The sequence below is a fragment of the Solanum verrucosum genome, unplaced genomic scaffold (genome assembly GCF_900185275.1).
Source record: "Solanum verrucosum unplaced genomic scaffold, falcon-dt-bn FXZP01000048.1, whole genome shotgun sequence".
Taxonomy (NCBI): Eukaryota; Viridiplantae; Streptophyta; class Magnoliopsida; order Solanales; family Solanaceae; genus Solanum; species Solanum verrucosum.
This window is the reverse complement of record NW_026020157.1, coordinates 12,964-30,764: the sequence shown is the minus strand read 5'-3', so window position 1 is coordinate 30,764 and position 17,801 is coordinate 12,964.

Below are 17,801 nucleotides of genomic sequence, written 5' to 3'. Positions count from 1 at the left end.
AATAACAAGTTATTTTAATTAAAAATGGCTAGATATAAAAAATGAATCAAGATCTGAAAAACTAATTTTTTTTATTTCTTTTCAACATCAACGAGGATGTCAACTTTTTTTAAACATCAACGAAAATGTTAATTTTTTATTAAAAAAATACACATTCAGTTTGAACATCAAAATATGTAATTTTGAATTTTAATAAAATTAACAAGACCATGATTTGCTTTAAGAAACAACGTTACAAAGAATTGATTAAATGAGCTTTCAACAAGTATACAATGTGGACCCTACAGTCATTTTTTATTATATTTTTATAATTATTCATTGAATTGTATTATATCTGATAAGATATATATAAATTATAAATATTATTTTACTTTTTGTTATTTTAGTTTAGGTTTAAAGTACATGACCCAGTTATCCGTGTGTCAAAAAGTAAATGGAGCTTCACACACCTTTTGTTGGTTGTGCTTCTATCATGATAAAATTTTTCCAAAGGAACCCACTTTTTCTTTTTTGGTACATAATTTGAACTTCATTTACTCGCCTATATTAAACCCAACTAATAGTTTTTTGACCCTAACATGTGAAAATTTACCACGATTCCAATTCAATAATTTGTGAAAATTATTATTTTTTAATTCACTAAGTTTAAATTTTAAATTCGTCTCTATCAGTTCTTACCTATGATTAAAGATCTCGAGTGATTTAGGAACGTGAATATAACACTTTTTAGTAGGAAATTGTTTACCGTTAAACCTTAACAGGCTTACTTGGCATTATTCAGACTATTTCCAATACTAATGAAATCATCTGTGCGAAATTAATAAATTTATATAGTCTTATCTATATTACCTTAAAAGCATGAAATCCTAACTTAAATGTTAAATTACTATTATATTCCTAACTTAGGTTGTGACTTATTCGATGAGTTGTGACTTTTCTGATAAGTTGTGACATTTTTCCAAGGGTTGTGATTTTTCGATGAGTTGTGACTTTTCCAAAGAATTGTGACTTTTTCAATAAGTTGTGACTTTTCCAAAGAGTTGTGACTTCTCAAAAGGTCATGACTTTTTCGATAAGACACAAAAATACTTATTCATACCACCCTTTGTTGACTATAAATAGGGGCTTCCTCTCATTTTTTTCAACCACAATTTTTTTTAATCTTCTACTCTTATTCTTCTTCTTGCATTTTAAAAGATTTCATGAGATTTATTGTCATTGAGTTAGTTCGAATAAGGCTGTAAGTGATTCCTTTGCTCTTAGTATATGCTGATCAGTGTCGAGTTTGTGAGTGGAAAGAAAAAAATTGTTTTTGGTGAAAAAAGAAAATGTACATTTTCGTCGGTGTATTACTTGTGTCATTAGTTGTATGACAGCCTGGTGCTGCCTTTTCTGCAATAATATATCATATCAAAATTAAATCAATTGCTAATAGTGGTCCATTTGTAACTTGCTAATTACATGGTTGTGGTGTTAACTCCCCTTTGATGATATGCTTCAATGTTCTACCAACAATAGAAGAATTAAGCAAAAAGAGGAGAAATTTTATTATGGGGATTACAGGAAATGTATCTATCCTTTTCCTTCCACTCAATATTTATCTGGTGTCTCTACGTTGCATTTTGTACCTTCACATTTTCTCTTCTTTTTTAACTGTTTGTGAAGGAACACACCGTCATTATTATTGTCAAAACGGGGTTGTCTTTACCTCCCCTTTTCATAGTGATCTTTGCTAGTTGAGTAAACTGCCTTGTTTTGTTTCCTCAGAGTTGTTGACTGATGAACTTCTAGATTGACACTATCGAAAGACCATCAATTTGCATAATATAATACATTAGTATGTAATGTTCCAATATATAAAGTTAACATGATGTAGTCTAAATTTATTTTATTTTTTTTAACAATTTCTCATGTGATGTAAATATATGTTTTTGAACATATTTTTTCAAAATTATTAAACTTCTCAAGAGATAGAGAATGGTCACAATTTGTTCTTTTGATGTTCAAGACAAAATAATGACTTTATTTATCAATGTGATTTATAATGTTAGGAAGTTTGCTTCAAAATAGTTATTACTATATAAACATTGCCTTTTTGTTTTACTTATTTACTATTTCTTAATATTACAATATTTTAGACGAAGAAAAGCTCATATATATATATATATATATATATATATATATATATATATATATATATATATTTGGATAGATATTTGTATTTAAATTAAAGTTTTATATATGTCACAAATGTATTATCAAGTTAACAAGATCTTCTAACTTTAAAATATATTATTTAATTCTAACTTCAAAATATATTATTTTAAATTAGTTCTAAAAAATAAAATATAGTTGTTCTCTTCACATGTTCATATGACATTTGAACAGTTTAACGTGAAATACACGTGCAAACACATCTGGTTAGATGACAAGAATAATGCACAACAAATATCGTCTATAAGGTAATATTATTGAGATACGGCCAATTACATGATTGAACCTCGACAAATTGAAATAAATATATGCATTTAGCTAATAAAAATTTTCATCGACCATCTTCATAGGTTCGCGTGAATAAGAGATATATATAATGATCCACATTAAACATTCACAAAAAAATCTGCAATATTATTTTGTGCAAAACTTATTATTCAAATTTTCGCTTAAATAAACAATACTATTTACTATAATATATATTTTCTGAATTGGTAATCATGTGTAACACACGTGCAAAAAAACTAGTATATATATATATATATATACACACACATACACACATCTTTTTTCAATCTATAAAATAGAAATATTTTAACATCTTTTTAAATATAAACTATTCATATGTACATAGTAATTCAAACATCTACGATGATGAAGGAAATGAGATAAGGGGTCATATTATGAAACACCAATATTCTGTATTACGTTGAGAATATTATTTTATGTTATAGCTAGTGAAAAGATCCGCACTTATGCGTGGTTGTAAAACACATTTTCTTCTACAATTTTGAAAATTGAATATAATTTTTTTCTTATTGTATATTGATAAAGATATATACGTTATGTCTACATTTAGTTTCAAATATTTATTTATACAAATAATTTTTTTTTCAAAATAAATGCATATAAGTAAAAACTAACATGCAGATAAATAAAAAAGGGTAGACTTACCAAAAAACAGTGAACATATGGAGAGACAGAGAAAAATAGAGGGAATAAGGCTATAGCATATAATTGTTAGCCTCAAAAGTTTCCCTCTCTACACACAGTATATCGTTTGGAAACAAAAGAAATACAATCCAAAACACACAAATGATCCAATAATTTGCAATAACAATAGCGAAAATGAAAAAATGAAAATTGTTATAAAATAACTAAAAGTAACAAACTTAAATGGACAGGAAGAATAATAGAACAAAACTAAATTGGAATGAGAGAAACCGAGATTGTATATGTATTAGTCTAGAGGTGTCAAATGAGAGAGTTGAGTTGAAATTAAAGATATTAGAATGAGTTGAAATAAAAATTGAGTTGGGTCTTGACCCGCTCAAGTTTACTTTGGGTTCAAATAGGTTTGACTCATATGGGCTTAAAACGGGTTGGGTTTTGACCTGACTAATTTGACCTGCTTAATCTCAATAATTTTACTATATTGTTATTTAAGTTTTATAAACACATTTTGAATTTCAACTTAAGAGAATTTTAAGAAAGATGTTACAAATGGATAGATAAATCCTAAATTTTTAAAAATAGATAGTAATTCATACATTCAATATAGGAACATACATTACGTCAATGCAAATAAAAAGTTTTAAAAGGGTTAAAATTGGAGATTAAATTGGGCTCAATTGAGGATTATCTTAAAACTAGTGAATTTGTTTGCGCTTCGCGCGATTATAAATGGTGATAAAATTTTGATAATTTTATTAAATGTAATATTGATGTAAGAGAAAAATGGTTGGTAAGTTGTCATGACCCAACCCACTAGGCTGTGCGGGCACCCACTCTAACTCTTAAGTAGGAGGACCCTCGATTCCCAAGCAGTTAAAGACATGCGGAAAATTAAGAAAACTGGAGAATAAATAAGATTTATGAAGATTTTATAAAATAAAGAGCTTTTCAACGATTCAAGTTAAGACTTGCAAAGTAATTAACACCCAGGGATCTAGTCTAAATAGGTACAAGAGCTTCTAAGATTTACAAGGCATTTAACATATTAACAAATGACGCAGCTCCCACCACATTGAAGGAAACTAGGAGTTGTTGGAGATTGTCTTCATCTTCACCTATGAAACATCACTGACCCAACACCAGACTATGCCAAAAAGGCATAGCAAGAGTAGTATCAGTACAAACCACACGTACTGATAGGCATCATCGGTCAACCCGATACCCACCACATAATATAAAGAATCGACTAGTAGGAAACATGCAATAAGACTGTTCATTCCTCCACCTTTATATTTTCCTTCCCTTACCATTTTCGGATATTTTAACCTATACTAGTACACTTTACTATAACCCCCTTACTCGCTTCTTTCTTGAACATATCTTAACCATTCTATCACATTGAGGAGTTTTCGGATGTAACCACTACCAACTCGACCGACCAGTCACGACATAACCTTACTTCTGCCACATCACCACTCAATCCTTGACCCCATAGTACATTCTATCAAGGATCGCTAACCGTTCAATAATAGTCCCCTTCCAAGGTAAGACCTAGCAACTTAATGTTCACGACACGAACACCTCCCCACTTTCCACTTTTAATAACATCGATAACCTCGCTAACGGAATACAGGGTAACACTTGGAAACTCAACCTCTACTCACCATACCACACCCTGATTTGGGCCTGACCATCCATAGTTTATTCAGTAACGAGATATATATAACAGGTAAACACAACTTAATAACACACATAAACATAATGCATAAATCATATATCATTTTAAAGCAACATACCATCTTCTATTATCAATGACAAGTAGACATAAATGAACAATTAAAATGGTCCTCTTATGGAACCCATGGCCAAATTTTTAGTGTGTCAAAACGTGACACCCGATCCAATGTATGTATCGAAACGTGACACCCGTTCTAGTATATGTGCCGGAACGTGACACCTGATCCAATCAACACAACCACAATCACAATCACACCCATAATGAACAATACTCATAATCATACAAGCAAGTAATGGGTTCATGACATGTAATTATTCATATACACATACTCATTGCATTAGCCTCTGTTTATATTCCTTATTTTCATACATGCAAGGGTACAACAATATACCACACAAAAGGAAATCAACCATCACTTATACCTAGATCACAGGACGGGGCTTCTCCCTATGATACACATCTCATGTAACCACTAGGCATATATGTATAACCACCCCTTTTTCTATGCACGAAGGCCTACGCATGAATTCTACCATCAATTAACAATATACTATGTAGTGAACACAGCTTTAAGACTACTAAATTAATAAAACTTAGCCTACATGGGAGCCAAGCAGCTGCACGGGATTATAGATCCAATCCTGGTTTTCGGACTTCGAGATGGTGTATTTTGACCAGAAATCCTCTAGTTATTGACATCCTAGCGCTAGAAATCTCTTCCTCCTTCTTTCCCAAGCCTAGAGCAGCCTTTTGAGGGTTTCTAGGGTGATCCTCGCCTCTTTTTGGGAAAAAGGAGAAAATAAGGTTTAACGTCATTTAAGTTCTGTCTCTGACCTTCCCTCTCTAGCGCTCCTTGTTCCGCTGGAGCGCCGCCGCCCTAGCGGCACTTATTCCGCTCTGGCGGGAGGAGGGCCCCAGTTTCTCCGACATTTTTCCTTTCCTAAATAACAATGGTTCAGGTTGTTACAATAGATACCAATTTACCCTTTGTTCGTCCTCGAACGACTAGCGAAGGGATAAACATGCGCCTTTTTTGGAGTATTATTAAACTAATGGCACGGCCCATTTACGTAACTATGAAGAAGGGTGATTTTTCAAATTCTAGGTACGGAAGATGGTCTTTACTCAAGGGACCAGTTAAGGAAACGAAACAACACACAGAGACAAAGATGCGTCCAATTTCATAGCCTATAGAGCGACATCGTTCCCATTGAGGCGAGGATACTTCCGCTGTAGTGGGGGATCAGAAACAGTTTAAGGGGAAAAGGGGAATGGTTTCCCCATTTCCTCCTTCTCTAACTCAAAAATTCTTGAAAATATCTCAACCACTTTGCTCCGAACGTTGAAGTCAAGGTAATGCTCTTGCTCCTTACTCTCTTTACTTCGTTAGTTACTTAACTACTATTGCATGGTGATAAACGACTGATTAGAAAGGCCTCAGGGTAGTTTCTTTTTGAATTTAAAATAAATTGCTTGATTTGTAAGAAAAACATAGCATGGATACTTCTCTTACGCTCACAACGTCTCTACAACGTTCTAAGCATAAGGATTTCGTGAAAATCCGGTCGAAATGGTTCCGAATGGGTGGGGGAAGTTGAATAGTTTCTTGGTGTAAAACTTGAATTTTGAACAACATTTTGGGGTTATTTTCCTCGAATAATTGCATATTTAGGTACTAGGGTACTTTATAGACTCTGATTTGTTGAAATTCTGTTAAAAACAAGGTTTTTGGGGGTGAAGGGGAGCCATGATAGCACCTGGAGTTCATCCCAGATGAAGAGCGGCCTCCATCCCACTGTGACAGCCTCCTTCATCCCGCTTCGGGGGGATTTAGGCCGTTGTGGCAGGATTCAGTAGGGCAGTGGCCCCTTGCCACTCCAATTAGAAATCTTTGTTTTTTCCTTAGCCAGATATTCACTAATTCCATGGAGTTCTAACATGTACCCTTCATAAATTTTGCAAGCTTGTCTACTATGGCTGGTATTAACGAAGAGAATCTACCTTTCGCCTGGTTTCCAGATGCTGCAAGTCGGGAGAGGCACCACCATAATCAGAACACTAAACTCTTGTGCGAGAGGGGTTTTCTTTCATTGGGATTAGAGGAGAAAGCCCTCGATTTTCATGCCTGAATGATGGAGTTCAGTGAAGTCTGCTTATAGAGACTCCCCCTACTACACGCTCCGGCTAGGTGAGGGAGTTCTACGCCATACTTCCTACTGTTCGCTCCGATGACCCTCACTCTACTATTTGCATCCGAGGAGTTGACATCCCCCTGAGAACTCAATTCATCAATGAGGTGCTCGAGGTGCCAGAGGCTCCTAATGTAGAGTACGAGGACAAGCTGTAGGAAATGGATTTGGGATGGGCTCGAGATACACAGGTTGAGCCTATGCGCCGGGACTGAATTTATCGGGCTACCACTGAGGGCATCTCCAGCACTAACTGGTCACCAGATACTACGAGGTGGCTGCACTTGGTTTCTAGGAGGATCCGCCCGTCGGACTATTGCACCGATGTGACCTTTCCCTGGTCTTTGGTGGTGGCTTGTGCTATACAGGGAATTGGACTGAATGTGGGCGCACAAATCATTTCTGAGTGGAAGGTGTTCTACCTGGGCAACAAGAAGGAGTTCTTCCTGCCTGTACTGGTGATAAGGATGTGCAAGCGGGCAGCGGTGCCACTCTTGGACAACGATGAGGTACTTTCCATGGATCCCCTTTTCACCCTATTTTAATTAGGAAGGCTTCCACCTTCGGGAGTAAGAGGAGGAAGATTGACAGGGCTAGTAGCGGTCAAGCGGTTGCTGAGGTGGATGATGAAGGAGGGGAAGATGACGAGGCCGACGGTACTCTCCCTACCCAGTTCCAGCCCCCACTATCTGGTGCTCATGTGGAGAAGGACCTGGCGGCCATCCGGAGGAGATTGAGAGGTTCTTACCCTAGTTCCTCGACTCCAGTTCCACCCTCCACTGCCCTCAAGGTTGAGATGCTCCGCCGCCAGCTGCTATTTGAGAGGAAGAAGGGTCTAGAGAGGGATCGTTTGATAGGCCGGATATGGAAGGCCATAAATATCATTTTCTCTTGCATCGCCCCCCAGAGGGAACTTCTTAGGCTCGAGCTGGAGGACTTTCGGGAGTTCCCCTGGTTGAGCGAGGCGTGGGTTAGCGAGACGGCCCAGAGTACCTAGAGTTCGGTAGCGACACTTCCCATTCCCAGGGATCCTGATTTGGTTTTTCCCCTCTTGGGCATGTAAAGAACAAATTTCTATTTTTCTTTTGTTTTTTGTTACATTTTTGTAAGCACATGGATGCTGGTTTTTGCTGATTTTTCACAGCTAATATTTAAATGCTTGGTGCTTATAACTTCATGTTCTATTGCTGAGTACTGATTAGATTGTGAAATTTAGTCCATGCACGATTCGGGGTCCATATGGGGGACTTAGGAAAAATAGGGGAGACAGGGTTGAGATTCTGTCTCGCCCTGTCCCTATCTGGCGGAAATAATCCCGTTCCAGCGGCTCCGACGAAATAGTACCCAGGTCAACAATTTCCTGGGGTTCTTCCCATTTTCTAAAGTTTTTCATTGATTCCTCGGCTATAACTAAGCATTTAGGATAATATTCTTAGCTAGGATAGTCATTGCCTACCTCGAGTCAGCCCAACGGTACATACTCCAGAATCCCTTTTCCATTACTCCAACACCACAAACACGCACATGCCAACATGTGCCCATACACTCACATGGTTATAGTCGGTAGTAACATACATCCAGATTTTACTTACGAATCACATCATAGTTTATCTAGACCCTTGGATCTAGCCCACTGACGACTCTCTTTTCGACAACAAGTTCACAAAACTCAGACAATTACGACTCACACAGTTTTGAACATTTAGGGTAGTATATTGCACACATTGAAATCCAGACAAGCATACCGTACACATAGTCATATCATAGCATCCAAGTAATTGCACCTTTCACACCAACAATTATTTTAGACAACAATATGCACACATTCACAGTTTCAAACTACAACTCACAAACAAGTCAAAATTATTGATTAGTTCTCTCCATAGATGATCATTACGGATCATCCATGCTTTTATACTGCCCTTAAGGCCAGATACATATTAGAACCTTCTCAGTTCCAATTTACTTTGCTTGTGTCCTCTCAGCCGTGACTACGATGTCCAGTCCACTTTGTTGAGATACTAATTGGGATCGGGAGATACCAAGTGGAATCAACTCATATCACAAGTGACAACTCGCACGAAAGGAGAGAAGAAATGGAATGACTTCCTAAAATGTTTCATAGCTTCCAAAAGATTAGATGTGGACGTCAACACACCAATCCGCAAGAGTCTATTTCACATTTGCTCTTGTACTGGGAGACCGGTAACCTGGGCTTTGATACTAATTTGTCACGACCCAACCCATCGGGCCGTGCGGGCACCTACTCTAACTCCTAAGTAGGAGGACCCTCGATTCCCAAGCAGTTAATGACATGCAGAAAATTAAGAAAACCTGAGAATAAATAAGATTTATGAAAATTTTATAAAATAAAGAGCTTTTCAATGATTCAAGTTAAGACTTGTAAAGTACAAGAGCTTCTAAGATTTACAAAGCATTTAACATATTAACAAATGACGCAGCTCCCACCAGATGGTAGGAAACTAGGAGCTGTTGGAGATTGTCTTCGTCTTCACCTTATGAAGCATCACTGACCCTACAACCAGACTATGACAAAAAGGCATAGCAAGAGTAGTATCAGTACAAACCATACGTACTGATAGGCATCATCGGTCAACCCTATACCCACCACATAATATAAGGAATCAACTAGTAGGAAACATGCAGTAATACCGTTCATTTCTCCACCTTTATATTTTCCTGCCCTTACCATTTTCGTATATTTTAACCTATACTTGTACACATGACTATAACCCCCTTACTCACTTATTTCTTGAACATAGCTTAACCATTCTATCACATTGAGGAGTTTCCGGATGTAACCACTACTAACCCGACCGATCACTCACGACATACCCTTACTTCTGCCATATCACCACTTAATCCTTGACCCCATAGTACATTCTATCAAAGCTCGCTAACTGTTTAATAAGAATCCCCTTCCAAGGTAAGACCTAGCTACTTAACGTTCACGACACGAACACCTCCCCACTTTTCACTTTTAAGAACACTGATAACCTCGCTAACAGAATACATGGTAACACTTGGAAACTCATCCTCTACTCACCATAACACACCCCGATTTGGGACTGACCATTCATAGTTCATTCAATAACGAGATATATATAACAGGTAAACACGACTTAATAACACACATAAACAGAATACATAGATCATATATCATTTTAGAGCAACATACTGTCTTTAATTATCAATGACAAGTAGACATAAACGAATAATCACAATGGTCCTCTCATGGAACCCATGCCAAAACTGTTAGTGTGTTGAAACGTGACACCCGATCCAATGTATGTGTCGGAACGTGACACCTGTTCCAGTATATATGTCAGAACGTGTCACCCGATCTAATCAGGACAACCATAATCATAATCACACCCATAACGAACAATACTCATAATCATACAATCAAGTAATGGGTTCATGGCATGTAATTATTCATATACATATACTCATTGCATTAGCCTCGGTTTATATTCCTTATTCTCATACATGTATGCATACAACGGGCAATTACAAGCATATATCATACAACAAGAAATCAACCATCACTTATACCTAGATCACATGATGAGGTTTCTCCCTGTAATACACATCTCACGTAACCACTAGACATACATGTATAACCACCATTTTCTTGGTGCACGAAGGCCTACACATGAATTCTACCGTCAATTAACAATATACTACGCAGTGAACACAAATTTAATACTACTCAATTAATAAAACCTAGCCTACCTGGGCGCCAAGCAGCTGGACGAGATTATAACTCCAATCCTAGTTTTCGAACCTCGAAATGGTGGATTTTGACCTGAAATCCTCAAACTATCGACATCCTAGCACTAGAATTCTCTTCCTCCTTCTTTCCCAAGCGTAGAGTAGCCTTTTGAAGGTTTTTGGGGGTGATCCTCTCCTTTTTTTTTGGAAAAATGAGAAAATAAGCTTTCATGTCATTTAAGTTCTGTCTTTGACCTTTCCGCTCTGGCGCTCCTTTTCCTGCTGGAGCGCCGCCTCCTTAGCAGCACTTATCCCGCTCTATCGGGAGGAGGGACCTAGTTTCTCCCGACGTTTTTCCTTTTCTAAATAATGACGGCTCGGGTCGTTACATTAGTACTTAATAGACTTCCAATAAAGTTATAAGTTTTCTTACTATTTTGAACAAAAAAAATTGCAATAAGAAATTCACATAAGATACAAAACAAAGAGAAATCATACCAATAAAAATGCAACATCATTCTTAATTCCCTACTCATTAGGAAATAGAAGGAAAAATATGAAATCAGTACACATGTCTTCTGAGTTCTTATAGACGTCCACTCCCACAAGTTGATCACCATCCTTCATCTTATTATTCAAATCAAATTAAAATATGAATATAATAAGCACCAAAAATAGAACAACCTAAAAAGCTATGTGATCTTCTATAAAAAATTATAATGATTTTATTCATAGAGCTACAATATGAAACACCAAATAATATGATGAATATGACTATTAATTTTTTTTATAGGTCATGATAATAAAAAGTTGTGTGGGAGTAATTAATGAAAATAAAAACCAATTAAGTTTTATATTAAACATATATTCTAAGAATGTCTTTTTAATTTCTTTGCATTGCTTATTTAATATAATTAACATAATTAAATATTTTTTTAGTTCTTTTAATATAGCACATAAATAAGAAAAAATCTAAAAAATAAAATATAATTCTATTTCTTGACCAAAGAAAAATATCACCCTCACTTTTTCTCTTCCTAACTTTATTGTTGTATATAGATTGATATAACTACTTAGCACAAGTCAATAAGTTTACTAAAGATTTTAAAAGTAACATGTATATAAAATTTTTTACAACCCTTCTAAAAATTAAAATATCCACTTAATATATTTTAGCAAGAGGAATATGACATATTAATTAAGTAAAATATTAAAATTTATCTAAGACTATATGTCAATAAAAGAGAATCCGAATCTTAACACAATTTTAAATTCAAAGCTCCTTATACTTGTTAAGTTTAAAATTATTAAGTACAATTTTAGTCAAGACTTCTTGTTAATTTATTGATAAATTCGTGTTAACTATTCTATTCTAATAGTAACAAAATAAGCTTCCGCGCTTAAAATTATTTGAACATATAGTTAACACATTTTCATTTGGAAGTAAGTTTTGAAAATATAATAGTTTGAATTCAACAATCAATATTTCTTAACATTATAATTAAAAAAATTAATATTATTTTCCAAAAAATAAAACCAAACCTTCTAATATGCATGAATAATGAAACTAATAAATCAATCAATTACAATATTGATATAATATTTCATTTAAACATCTATTTATAATTCAACAATTTTTTTATTATTATTTTGGGTGATAGATGAGAATATTCAGTTGAAAAGATGCTTCTGCAAGAACCTTTTCCATGTCTGCTCCTCCTACATGTCCCCACAATTAGAGCACCTATATCTGTAACGACTCGGAAAACTAGTAGGTGAAACTAGAGCCTTATGAGTGTGTTGTTGAGATTGATGTGGGGTTTTATGTTGTAAAATGGTTTCCCGAGCTTAGGTTGAGGGGTTAAACATCAAGGTAAGACTCCCCAAGGACCAAACAAGGGTCCTTGAGGAGGACCCTAAAGTCTAACCCCAAGAACCAAAAAGTTATCAAAAACTTAGGACCTACGGATGGGACCTACTAGCGTAGGTCCATCCACGCCCCGTAGGTCAAGAACCCAAATGAAGAGTTGCAGCCACCACCCACGTACCTGCAGGACGGGGCGTGACTCCACTCACGGTCCGTGGGTCAGGTGGGCGTGAGTGGCACCTGTAGACTGCCCAATCTCGGCTAAGGGAGGGGCAACTTGGTAAATTCCTAGGGTGGTTAGTTAAGTTAGGGATATGTTTATATTGATTATTTAGACTTATTTAAGGCTTTTTAAAATATTAAATACCCTTTTACAACTCATAATTCCCAAACCCAAAAATAGAAACCACCTCCTCTCCAAATATTCTCTCTCTAGAAACTCCATTGAAGAAGAAGAACAAGGTCAAGTCTAGAGGTGAAGGAGCAGCCTTTTCTCTTCAATTTCGTGAGGAAATATTCATAAGGTATGGTAGATTTTCATCTATGGGTAGCTTTCACCCATAGAGTCCCTTCAAAACTTGATTTCAAAACTTCCAATTTTCCCCAAAAGCTAGGGTTTCAATCTAAGTCATGGGTTCACTTCCAAAACATTTTAAATGGTTGAATTATGATAAATTATGATTGAATTGATGAATTGTTACTGGTTAATGATGAATTCCCCCAAGAACCCATGAAATCCCCAATGTTTTCAACTTGGATCTTAAGTGTGGGTAATGTTGCATAATGGCCCAATTGAGTAAATAATGATTGTTTATGGTGTAATTACATGATTTAAGTATGACTATACATGTATTCTTGATTAACCTAAGATTCTAGGGTGAAATTAATATAGTCTAGTGTAATGTCATGAAAAAGGCAAATTGAGGGTTTAGATATGACCTTCTAAGATTGATGAACTTCTTTATGAATTGCCATAGATTGGATGACCTAAACATGAATTGCTTATGAGTAAAACTTGTAGACATGAATGAATTAGGTTAGGGCTTATATGATGGATCATGGTTGAGTAGTATTGAGATTGAGTCTACTTGATGCTATATGACTATAATTGGTTAAGAATGAAGCATGTGGTTAGTTTACCTTGAGAGTTAGGTTTACATGATGACCATGTGAGCTATTTCTTGAGAGTAATGCTTGTAGTATGAAGATGACTTCTAAGGCTTAAAGAGTAAAAGCTAAAATGAAGGAGCTATGAATGTTGAGGCTTTAAGAAGGAAGCTATTATTCATGTTGAATTATGTATGGTGTTATTGTGGAAGGACTTTACCCACATGACCTACAATATGAGCACATGAGCTTATGCATGCAATGAATGAACTACTTGAATTGTGGCTATATCTATGTCTAATATAATGAATGCTAGATATGTTGATTTGATGTGATCTATGATCCTTGAATGCAAGTTATGAGAATTATGCATGGTTGTGATATTATGTGCATGTTTTATGAACACTTTGAGAGTGAAGTGTCTATGATGATAATGTTGTTGTTGTATCATTGAAAGGACAATCACACACACCCCCCATTTATGAACATGACTATGATGTGACTAAGGTATTGATTGTATTATTGAATCATGATATTCCCCTAATCTAATGTAGTAATTCTAGATGTTTGGGTTGTGTTTGATTCATACCCCTTTGAGGGAAAATTATGAGGGTTTGTACATGATTGATAAGAATTGGGTATGAACTCATGATTCACTTAGAAAGTGAAGATCCTATGACTATTATATAATTGTGTTATTGTTGAAAGATCATTATCCCCATACCCTTACACATGACTATGCATGAAATGTCTAGGACTATGATGATCTTCTTGTGTTGATTGAAAGTCTATTCTCATGAAAACACATGATTTTAATGTGAAATTATTCCTCACATATTGATAATTCTAGATTGAAAGTTAGTTCTCACCTAATTGAATCCATGAGCTATTTTATGAATTGTGTTGGGTAGAGGGTTTAGACACTCCTTCATGCATGTAAATTCAATTCAAGACTAAACATGAAATTTTGGGAAATAATGCTTAGCACCGAGTGGATATGGAAAATGAGGTAGAGGCCCTTCCGTCAATAAGGCCGGGTTCTCCAAAGATAATCTCATGAGATGGAAGCTCCCCCGTCAATACAATAGGTTTGGGGTTTCTAGAAGCAATCTCCCTATCCCATAACTATGTGCCCACATAGGTCTTTAGCTAGTGGATCCACCTAAAAGCTAATACATTTAGTTCTATCTTAGGCAAGTAGGACACCTCTTTTTGGTGTGGGGCAGTACACCAGATTTCATGTAGCTCACATGGTCTATGTCGATTAAGGCTAATTTCCCTCAATGAACAAGAATATAAACAAGAACATGAGTTATGTAGTATGGTTCCTCAAAAGGTTCTACTTAGTATGAGTGGGGGTATGGGACTTCACTTATGCATTTCACAAGTAGACTTTAGGAGTGATTGTGGTATGTTTCTCTTATGATATGATGATTTATGAGTTAATGCATGCTTTACATGAATTATGAACATGATCATGAACTATACTTATGACTTCTTAATGAGTTTTACTTAGTGTGAGTGGGGGTATGGGACTTCACTTATGCATTGCACAAGTAGACCATGAAAGGGGTCATGGTGTGGCTTTCTTATGCTATGAAAATGCATGACTTTATGCACTTATGATATGGGTTGTTGCTAAGAGTGGCTTTCCTTGATATGAGTTATTGAACATGAATGTTTACTTGTCTATGAGTATTAACTATGGATGAGGTCAAAGAATGATAAGTATGAGCATGGTGGCCTAAAAGTGATACTTAGTGTAGATGAGATTATGGGATCTTATCTATGCATTGCATGAGTATAACTTAGGGTTACTTATGTGATGAGTCTATTATGATGAGATGATCTTGGTAGTTAACTATGTGTGTGAATTATGTCTTGTGAAGCTTGGGATATGCCTTATGTTTATGTTGGAGACTATGCTTGTGATTATGATGATATCCTTTATGCTATGATGAATTGTGCAACAGTTGTCTTATGAGCTACATTCTCCAAATATTTCAAAGATGATGTTTAAAATTGGCATATAGCATGGTTTCAACTAAAATGTCCCTTTTTGCATGTTTTAAGGATTTTTATGCATGGCTTCCATACTTGGTACATTTTTGTGCTAACCCATATTTCTTCTACTTTTTTCACAAAGTGTAGGGTTTGGAGACTTGAGTTCCATTCTTGGAAGATAGGTTTCTAAGGAACAAGGAGTTGAAGATTTGGTGAGTCCTCATAGCTTCGAGTATAAACCCACTTTTCCCTTTAGGTCTTTCTTTTATGTTTTAAACTTCTGTAAGGGCCATGTCCCAAAGATTGTATTCAAGTGTTATAGATGGTTTGAGACATAGTGTTGTAGACTCCCTCTCATTTTATAAAAGACTTTGATTGTAAATAAAAGTTTTAAATTCCACACTATTTTCCTATGTTCTTATGTCATGATATGCTATGAGGCTTGTATGAGACCCCTTCAGGGTCGAGTACACCGTGTTACATCTAGGGGGTACCCCTGGGTCGTGACAATATCATACCAAACCATGATAACCTATAGAAATAGTTACAATTTCTCATCGAAAAATAAATACTAAATATCCTCTAATATTGTAACAACAATAATATACTTAATGTAATTTCACAAGTGAATTATGAAGAAAATATAGAGAGATAAGATGTTTCCTAAAATCCTTAGCTTAATAAAGCCTACCTAATTAATTGAAAAACAAGGGAATCATATGAACAATGCATCTGTATTTAATTTAATATAAATATCCATATTATGAACCCTTTACAAATTTCCAAATATAGAACAACCAAATAATTTCAAAAAATGTAAATCTAAATTTGCTGAAACAATTATTTGACAGTATAAAAGACACCTCAAAATTTTATTGTCATATACAATATTGATGTTTGCGTAATCAAGGACACAACTTTCGATGCAAGTGTCTACGATCGTGCAATAGTATAATAACCCAACCAAGGGTTGGGATCGTCCCAAGAGAGTGGTTTTGAGAATTTATAGAAAAAAATAAATTTCGTTCTAACTAGTCGTAGCTAAAGACATTAACGAGTAAAAACATTGTAAATTAAAGGGGCGACACAAGAGTGTCAATTAACAATGGGGGGTTTTGTCACTGATAAGTAAAAACAACAAACTAAATAAGAGTTTCTAAATAATGAGAGGGGATCCTTGGGATGTGACGGGAATACGGATTAATCTAGATTATTGGGTACATGCTTTCGATAGAAGATTCATAGAATAATTGTGACTAGGCTAGACTTTAAGGGGGATAAGCTCTCTCTTGAGCAACTTACCCCATTTCAAATGCGTTTCTCTCAAACACCCACTTGTCGCATGAAGACCAGTCTACGCCTTAACCCACTCACTCTCTCGAGCTGAGTGTGTGGACATGGGACTAGGGTTCACTCTCTTGAGCTGAATCTCATGTCGACCCACTCACACTGGCCATCAATTTAGTGGTTTTAGTTTTACGACTTCTCTCTCTCGCAAGCCGAAAACACATAAATAGACTTGTATTTGCAACTACAAATTCATTAAATTCATCCACAACCACTAAACGAAATCACATTTAAACTATGAATAGACTATCAGCAAGCAAGACCCAATAATTATCTTAACCCATATTCACTAAATCACACCCCAAGAATTGGGGTTTTAGCAACACATCAAGAGATAGAAATTTATACCTAAATGAGCTTGCATTCAAATTATGAAGATTTAAGTCTTGTTACAAGCCACGAATGAAGAATCCAAGAGACCCCAATCGAAATCCTTGGAGATGAAACCCTCTTCTTCTTCAAGTCTTCAAAACCCTCAAAAAGTACTATTCTCTCTCAAAATTATCACACTTGTTCAACTCTAAGAGAAAATTATAATAATTGTTCCACACTAAAACTAAAACTCTAACTAGTATTTATATTTATCACAGATTTATGCTACAGTCGTTTGGCGTCATTAGTCGGAATCGCCTATCAACTCGGCGAT